Consider the following 9713-nt stretch of genomic DNA (forward strand, 5'->3'; position numbering starts at 1 on the left):
GGAATCCATGCAAAACTTTTCCTCCTTCCCTACTGACATCACTCAGTTAGCCCGTCAGCTAATTAATTAACCAACCACTCGGTTAAGTATATCGATTTTTTAAAAACAAGCCCTGCTGCAAAATGGCCTTTTGTAAAGCAGCAGCCCTGACTAGTTGTCCTCGCGGAGTCTGTCTGAGTCCAGCACCAGGGAACCTACTGAGCCCAAATCTGCCACACCCTATTCCAGAACCTTCTGCATGTGGAGTGCGAATTGTGCATCTGCCTAGCAACAATGAGCCAGATCCAACTCATTCCTTCCCCCTTTCTCTATAGATCTCTTCAACAAATATTCCCTGTTAGGCACATGGGTTACACTTGCACCTTAGCTATACACAAACACATTTTAGCCATACTGGTAGAGTTAGCGTGGTACAACCCACCGAGTGTGGATGGAGTTATGCCAATATAGCTTATTACCATAGAGGAATAAACTAATCCCTCCATGCTGCCTGGTTCCTCTATTTCTAAGTGCCGCTTTGACTGCCTGGTAATCACGCTCTCTGCTGCCACCATGTTTCATGTACCGTGTGCTGGGCAATAACATGAGAGGCCGCCATGCTTGTAAATCTAAACTGGTTCGTTATTACAAGAATTATTTACGAAGATCTGACTTCACCAAGCACTCAAGCCATGTGCACGCAGACTAGCTTCCTGCTGTCTCCTCCAAACTGTTCCCTCGTGCAACCTGGGCACTCCCTTCAAGTTCCATGCAGGTTGCTACATGGGTCTGTCTGTAGGTACATGCTGATCTGACTAATTTGGTTAAAAAAAAGTCTCACGCCCTAACCAGTGTAGTTATACTGGTACAAACACTGTGTGCAGACCAGGCCTTAGATGTCAGAGGTGAAAAAGACCAATTAGCATTTGGCTAGGGCAGGGCACGGTTCGCAGATTGTCCACTGCTGCATTCTGATTGACGGGTCAGGCCTTTCTGATGATGACACAGCCTTGCACCAATCCCAGTGGAGATTTCCTCACATAAAGACCCTGGCACACAAAAAATCCCTATGCCCTTTATTGTCAGTGAAGGAGGAGAGGAAAAGTTCATGAGGGAGAGGGAAGGACAAAGACAAGGCAGCCTATGAGGCGAATGGCGGGGGATGACAGCAGTTGAGGTGAGGGGCTGAAGAAACACACGTGACCACTTAAGATGCCCTTCTCCCAACGTGCCAAGCTGCCCCAGCAGACACAATCTGAGGCCCTTTGGACCACTTTTAACCCACACTCTAGTAAAGGAGCTAAACTGGGTGCTGCTCAATAGCACAAACTATTCTTAGATAAGACCGTGAGTGGAAAGTAGCTCCTAGGCCTTAAGCTCTGCCTAGCAGAGCAGCAGGGTTGCTGGGCTCAAAAAGGCTGAGGGATGGGTATGGAGAGTCCAAGGAGCGTTAAAGAAAGGCGCAAACACCTTAGCAAAGCACCTCACTCTTTCGCTGTTGGTTGGGCCTTCGTCTCATAGTGGAAGGGCACAGAGCAATAAGCCCCTACCAGGATGCACATCAGAAGGCCCATGGTGCACTTCTCAAGTGATTAAGGGCCCCAGGCTCACCCAACACCTGTACCTGTAACCAATTAATGCAGCCCCAAAGAGCTTACATATTAGTCCATCCCCGGACAATGCAGAGTTAGCTCCCATTTGTATATTTCCAAGGGCTTTGCCCACTGCGTTTTTAAGCAGCTCAAGTCAAGGGGTTCCCACCACTTCTCTTGGGAGACATTATTCCACAGCCCAAGCATCTTTAGCTGTCAGTGCCAGGCACAGGGGAACTTAGTTGAACAGCTCAGCTACAGGACAACACCTCTAACAATGCAGCACCCCCTAGTGCCACAGGGCAATCTCAGCATCTGGCCCGTGCGCGTGGCTCAGAGACAAGTGTACTACTCACGCTGCCATCTAGCCATATTCTTAGCTGAAAGAAAGAAAGATCGGGGGGGGAAAAAATAACCAAACAAAACAAACCACCCTGCAGCCCATATTGAGGGAGAGTGTCAATAGCTAAATAAAGCATCACTGGCATTTAAAAAAAGAACAATTCAGGAGAACATTTCCACTGCTAGCAGGTTTCGTTTTAAATCATCTTTTCTATGCACAGCCAAAATGGTGGGCCTGAGCAAAGCTGACAGTGTCCCTACAAAGACAACAACGGCGTGTTTTAATGAATTAATAAATAATCAATAAAGCTAATGAAATAATATTTTAAAAAGCTATTCTCACAGAAAGAACCTGCACGTTTTTAACACTGTGTGGCTCAAACTATGGCAAAGGTTGTGGTGCACTTCTTTGAATCCAGCCCCTCTCATCTCAACTATATGGCTGCGCAGTGTAACCCCCACTGACCTGTCTCCTGCTTTACACCAATATAGCTTAGCTCAGCAGCTGCCCTCCTCCCCTTTCTAAATCCAAGTTTCTAAAGGTATTCGTGATAATTAGGTGCTCTGCTCTGAGATAAACCCAGCTAGATCCAAAACAACCCTGACCTGCGGCAGCAGTCAAAGAAGCGAGCAATGTTAGGACCCATTAGGAAAGGAATAAATAATAAGACACTAAATAGCATAATGCCACGATAGAAATCCATGGTATACCCGCACCTTGAACACTGTGTGCAGTTCTGATCGACCCATCTCAAAAAAGCTATATTAGAATTGGAAAAGGTACAGAGAAGGAGAACAAAAATGGTTAGGGATATGGAACAGCTTCCATATGAGGAGAGATTAATAAGACTGGGACTTTTCAGCTTGGAAAGAGACGACTAATGGGGGATATGACAGCGGTCTATAAAATCATGAATGGCGTGGAGAAAGTGAATAAGGAAGAGTTATTTACCCCGTCACATAACACAAGAACCAGGGGCACCCACATAAATTAGTAGGCAGCAGGTTTAAACACACAGTCAACCTTTCTGGATTCCATCCTTTCCTCCCAGTTACACCCCACTGACCCTCCCCTAAGCAAACCCCCGCATCATCCTTTCTGTTTAGACCCTGCAGCACCTTGTAGAGGGCTGTCCCTCCCTGGTCCAGGCACAGGGCTGCAGGATCAGCAGGCAGGTCCTAACCTACCTGTGCCTGGTGAGAGCCAGGCTGGTAGTTTATCCTGTGCTATCTCTAACTTGCGACGGGGAAATTCACCTCCCTGTCATCCCCTTCCCCCTGTGTTGCGCCATCCCTGTTTGTTTGTTTAGTGCTGTTGAGCCTTGTTGATTACATGGCTCATTCTGAGAGCCTCTGGGAAGACACCTGTCCCAGACCTAAGCAGACAGCTCTCAGGCCCCTGGGCTGAGCCCCTAGGTCAGTAAGACAGATCTAAAGCTGGGGGGCGAAGGGGCGGGGGGAGGGGAGAGAAGGGAGGGCACAGGAGGTCATTGGTGTGTGAACACTCACACAGACAGAGAGAGGCGTTTAGTAACCTGATCTCAGAGCAAATTCCGCCGTCCCTGCTCAAAGCAAAGCAGGGCCTGGGGGGGAGCGGGGGGGCTTCCTGTCTCTCCAGGGCAAGACACTAAGGAGAGGCAACCTACGACAGGTAAATACAAAACCAGGCCTAGTGGTGCCACTCTCACCAGAGCTGCCCCGTGGCCCAAAGACCAGCGACACTCCAGGGACAGCGAAGCTGCAGGATTCAGTCAAGCCAATAAAAATCAGGGCAGGGAATCCCATTCATCGCCCCCCACCCCCCAGCTTCAAGGCATGAGACAGCAGTAAGGGACTTGGACTCTGGCAAGAGTTGCACTGCCACGGACCTGGGTGTTTTCAGCAGGCCTGGGGGCTCAAGCAGAAAAGCTCAGAGCCAAACTTTCCTGGAGTTTTAGGGCATTGAGGCCTGGGCGTTTGGCTCGGTCTGTTGTAGCACTCGGGGCCAGTTGCAAAATGTGGAGCCAAACTTTCCCAGAGGCTTTAGCCACCATGGCCCGAGTCTCAAAGAACTTTAGGCCCCTGACTCCCATCAGCCTGTGTCTCCCCCACTTTTCTGGCCCAGAAGAATAAAACCACTTACTTCCCAGGTGTCATTGTTTGGAAATCTAACCTGAGATGGCACAAATTCCTCCTGCTTCGGCATTCACCCCCACCCTAGTGGAAATATCACATGGCCCTATTTGGGGATCTGAGAGTAACTGACCCTACAGGGCTTTTAATGATGTGATGAAGGGGCAGTTCCTGCTAAGTAAAAAGCTCTGTTAACACAGCAACTTCCACCCTGCGATTCCCCAGGCCTAGAGCAACTCCCTTTTATCAGCCATTCAAGGGTACTTACAAGGAAAATGGAAGGCTCTCCCTCGACATTCAATACCTGGCGCAGGTGTGAAGAGTCGCTAAACCATAAACCCCCCTCGCATACCTGCCATACCTGTGCTGTCTGCCCTGAGACACACAACGGGCGAACACCAGCTGTTTCTGAGCCCCTGTCCTCGCTAAGTGGGTTTCCGTTGCTGCGTGATGAGTGTCAATAACATGAATATGTTAGGACTTAAACTCAGAGGCGACCAAAAGGTCTGGCTAAGGCCCTCTTTGTGGTGTAACCCTACAAAGGGGCACTTGTTTCATGAGATGGCTATCTCACTAATAGCTCCTTTCTTTGCCGGAGAGACAAAGGAAAGGACGTGGCTGAAAACACCACCAGAAAGGAGCTAAAGGAGCCACTATACAAGGAGCCGCGTTTCCAGCCTATCACAGGCAGGTGGGTCTGTCTGCGTGTCACATCTCAGCTGGTTCGATTATTTTCCAATAGCACTGGGACCAATTCAGCCACCTAAAACTTGAGGGTGAGCGCTGGGCTACCAACGGCACCACACAGATACTGCAGGGAGGGACACCCCAGAAGTGCCAAAAGGAAATAAAATTGCCACTCGCAACTTCAAGGCAGGAGTGGGCATAGACCCCCAGCTTGCAGGAAGCACAGGGCCTTTTGAATCTCCTTTAGGGCTTATTAGTATGGGGCCTAGTGCTGAGCAGATTCGATCCCAGCCGCTAGGACAGGGGTATATAAACTCACTAGCCATGTCAATGGGCCAGCTCTTCAGTTGCCTTCCATGGCGTGGTGCCCCGTTACACCCGCTGAGGTATATTTATGGTATAGAAATGTGACAAGGTGGTCTTGTCAGGTGTGCGCGCACACGCACACGCACGCACACTTGCGCTGGTTTAACTACAATCAGTTTTTAAATCTAGTTAGTTGAACTGGGGCAAATGCTCTTGTGGACACACTGGAATCCGTTTACCGGGGTTTTGTCACTCTAGTTTACATTGGCAAGGAACCAATTTAAAAACACACCTTTGTGTAAACGGATGTAACTTTGTGTGTAGACTGAGCCTGTGTATGTCAGGGGAGGGATGAGGGTTGTGTGTATGAGAGATGGTGGGGGATGCAGGAAAGGAGAGCATTATTACTTAGATTGTAGGCTTTTTAGGGCAGCCTCTTTGGTATGTGTTTGTACATCACCCAGCACAATGAAATTTTAATTTTGGCTGAGGCCTCTAGCTGCTAAAGCAAAACACTTTAATTTACTAATAATAATGGGGCCCATGAGCAGAGCGATGCCATTGTCCAAACAAAAGCCCTAAAAACAGATTTAATTTCCTCCTCTCCAGTTAGAATAGTTTAGTCACTGCAGCCTTCACATTTAAGGCGAGGGTGGAGGTGTTTGTCATTTTTGGCCTACTGTGGAAAAGATGGACTGTCAATAGCTCAGGCGCAAAGGAAAAAGCGTGTGCCCAGATGTGCTTCTTCTTTGAGGCCTAAAAGGCCGCCTGGAAAGTATTTTTCTTTTAAATCTTTTTTCCCCTCTAATTTTTGACAGAAATTTGGGCCTTCTCTAGCTTGTTTTTCCTGGCTGACTCTACAGATGAGTCAGGACTTACTAGAGCTGTGACACTGCCCGCACTAAGGAAGTGGAACCTGAGGATCTGGGAGAAGGGACAAGATTTTCGGTCAGAGAGTTTAAAACATTCGTCTGAGCCTTTTTGTTAATATCTGTTAAACTCAAATGCCTGACCAACTGTTGGGAGAAATTGCATCGTTGTGAAAAATTCTGCACTTGCTCCCCTTTCAGTTAGGCCTCAGAAAGCTCACAGGCGACATCGCTGTGCTTTGCAAGGCAACCACCGGACAAAGAAGGCATCTACCTACTGTTCCTTCTCCTCGGCAGTTGAAAAAGGCTCACCTAAAAAATGACTGACCCTTCATGAATGTGCTGCTCTCCCAATGAAAGACAGCCTGTCTAGTCTACTGGGAGCTGTGCACAAGCAGGATTTAGCGTGAGGAGGTGTCAGCAGTGCTACAGAAACTCAGAGCACGATTGTCTCTGACTGGGCGTCTGTAGGACCTACTCTAGCAAGAGAGCCTGGTCTCACTGCAACAGCTGTTTGGATGCACACACATGCACACGGTCCCAGATCCAAAGAGCTTACAACAAAAACAGAAGTGTAATTATCCCCACTGTACAGACCCAGAGAGACTAATGTCCAGAGCCACAAAGGTATTTAGGCACCTAATTCCCACCGATTTGCAAGGAGTCTGTGGCAATGCCAGGAATTGAATTCAGATCTTCTGAGTTCCATTCCAGTGCATTCACCGCAAGACTATCCTTCGTTCCCGGCTGGCTTTAAAATGGTTCATGTAAAAGCTACCCCTGCTCTCCCAGCCTAGCGCCCGCTCACTCTCAATTAGAACTGATCTGTGTTACACAGGCCTTAAGTTACACTAGCTTGTAACAGCCACAAGGTGCCAAAGAGCTAGCTCAGGACTGATACAGCACAGTTCGGTCCTGAGACCATCTCCCTGCCCCCTTTTGGGTAGCCACGCCCCTCTTCCCTCTCCACTGACAGGGAGGTGACTATAAGGCATGGTAGACACCATGTAAGCTGTGTAGGAGCACACTTCGCTGGAGTGGTCCGTACTAGGCCACTTAATGAGCTGATGCCGCCAAAGTACGCCAATGAGCACCAGTTGGGTCCTCTAGTCTCCACTGTAATGTATGTGAAAGGGCTGCCTCTCAATAGTAACCGACAAAGGAAGAAAGTAGGTAACCCAGGGACAAGAACAATCTCTCCAGGATTTGGCTACACCCAATAGATCACATTCTTCAGCTTCTATAGGCCACTCAGTCCTTGGCCTTTCAACAGGCCAAAAAGGTGGCCAGCTACTGCCCATTATGGTGGTAGGGTTTGATGCAAAGCATGGATTGCAGCCACCAAGCAGTCTTGTCAGTTCCTGTCAACCAGGAACACCGTCCAGCCACTGACCGAGCGGTGAAAGCCTCTGTCATCCATTACCAAGCCTCTGAGTCTGTCCCAGGGACATGGCACTTTCGCGCTAAACACCCCGCCCCCACAATCTGCTGGCTGCTGAGTCGGCAGCGTCTCTGCGGTTAGCCAGTAACCCAGCTACTCTCACTAGCCGGGAAGCTCCCACTTGCTGCTTTGCAGTGCCTTGGTGCCTGTGCAAACAAAACCAGAGGCTGGGAACAGTGGCCCAGCCTCCCGAAGCTCCATGATTCCCAACAGGTCAAGAAACCATACAGGGAAACAGCATGGGTGGGGTGGGGGTGTTGGAGGGAGAGAAGCATAGACATGGTCATTGTTAATCGTATTTAACGATGCATGACAGTGCAGGATAACTTTAACCACCTTCCCCCTGCCTCCCAAGGGCCAGGTCAAGGTTCCTGTGTAAACCTGATTCAAATCTGGTGTTTCTCCAAATTCCCAGGTCCTAAATCTTCATTGAGTGGCTCCCAAGCATCCCTCTCTCCAAACTTCTGTGGCACCCGGGACTCTAATCTGTCTCTCCAAATTCCCCAGCTGCAAGGCAGGGGGGGTCTCATCTCTGGGATCTCACCACTTAGTCTTGCAACCAGAACTTTGGCATCGCCTGACCACGGCGTGCTTAGTAATTGCAAACTTTATGTCGGCATCACCTGACCGCTGAGTACGCCAGCCTCCATCCTTACCATTGGCATCACCTGATCACTGAGCACTTAGTCCTGCAACTTTAACTCTGGCATCACCTGACCGCTGATCACTTAGTCATTGCAGCCTTAATGGTCATTTGAAGAATGATTTTAATGGAATATTCATAGGTATAGGGGAGAGAGCCTGACTAGTCACGGTCCCACGACCCTTTAGCCTTGGAACTTGCCTTCTCAATGGCTCCTAAGAAGAGCGTTCCCTGTCCTTGCCGGTGCTGGCCCATTCACCTAGCCCAGTAGAACAGGCTCTGGCAGAGCACATACAGCCCAGCTAATGGGGCCCACCCCACTCAGTCGGGCAGCATGGCCTCTTCCTGCCTTGAACTTAATGCTGTCATCGGCGGCTGTGGAAAGTGAGTGTGGAATGAGTGTGAAATACTCCACCACCAGCAGCCTACACCCATGGCCCTGGCCGTTGTCTCACCCCCCACTCTGCACAGGGGTAAATGCCAGTTTAAGTTACAAGCCAGTCCCACTGTGTCCGTCCCGCATTCTTCACAGGGATCACTGACATTACGTGTATGTTATATGCACCTCCCCAGCACGTGCCATTTTCCAGTATGTCTCCTCCCTCCCAGCACATGGCAAGCTAAAGTGACGGCAGCGTAAATTATGGGGCCAGATCCTGAGCTGGTGTCAGGCAGTGGAGTGCCACGTAACTCCACTGTTTGGCACCAGTGGAAGATCTGGTAGGTTAGGCTCATTGGGCCGGATTCACCTCTCAGTTGCACTGGTGCAAATGATGAGTAACTTCAGTGAAGCAAGTGAAGATGCAGTAATGTAAATCCAGCTTCAGCGAGGGGCGAAACAGGCCCCAGGGAACTCAAATCTCAAGCCAGGTTTGCGTGAAACTCAGCTCAGGAGAGCTAGCTAGAGACACCATCATATCCCTGGAGTTTACTGAGGTGGGGGGTTCTCATCCATCCCTGATGCCACAGAGCAGTTGTCCAGGTTATTCAGTGCAGCGGAGGGATGGGGAGATGAGAAAGGATGGGGGAATCCAGGGCTGATGAGCCTGTGTACCCTGTTCCTACCAGTCGGGCTGCCTGGTGAGAATTCTGCACACATCCACACCCCGCCCCACTCACTGTCACGCAGAGGAGCTGTTAGCTGCCCTGTCTCACACAGTAGCTGCTAACCACAGTGCTGTCACTCATGCTGGCATTGCCAGGATAAACAGCATTCAGCTCTGATCTGCAGCAGAGTTTCACTGCACTTCCGTGGCATTGCAAACATTGCTGCATGGCGGTGATGCCAGGGACAGGCCCAAAACCTTGGGTCAGAACCAGCAGGATGTGCGGGCCCTTCCCCTCTCAGCGCTGCTACAATGAGAAGAGTCACTTTCTGTTTTAATCCTGAGCCCCCACAGCAGTGCAGACTTTTGGGGGTCATCCCTGTTACACTCAACAAGACTTCCCCATACAATGGGCCCTACGCAGCACCTCCGGCCTGTTTCAACCCTAGATACCCAAGCTAGGGTATCTCAGCATCCATTGCTCATTCAGCCCTCATCCTCTGGTGGCAAGCGCCTGATGGAACAATGGGGCGTTGTGAGCTGGACTCCCTGCCCATTAAGAATGTGACGGAAACCACCAACTTCTTTCGCTGAGCGATGGTGGACAGTCACTCTCCATAGGGAACCTCACTGTTCCCAGTACCAGCAAGGCCCGGGCGCGGAGATTCCTGCCAGACAAAGGCCACATTAACTGGT

This window comes from Natator depressus, chromosome 4 (genome assembly GCF_965152275.1).
Source record: "Natator depressus isolate rNatDep1 chromosome 4, rNatDep2.hap1, whole genome shotgun sequence".
NCBI classification, from domain to species: domain Eukaryota; kingdom Metazoa; phylum Chordata; order Testudines; family Cheloniidae; genus Natator; species Natator depressus.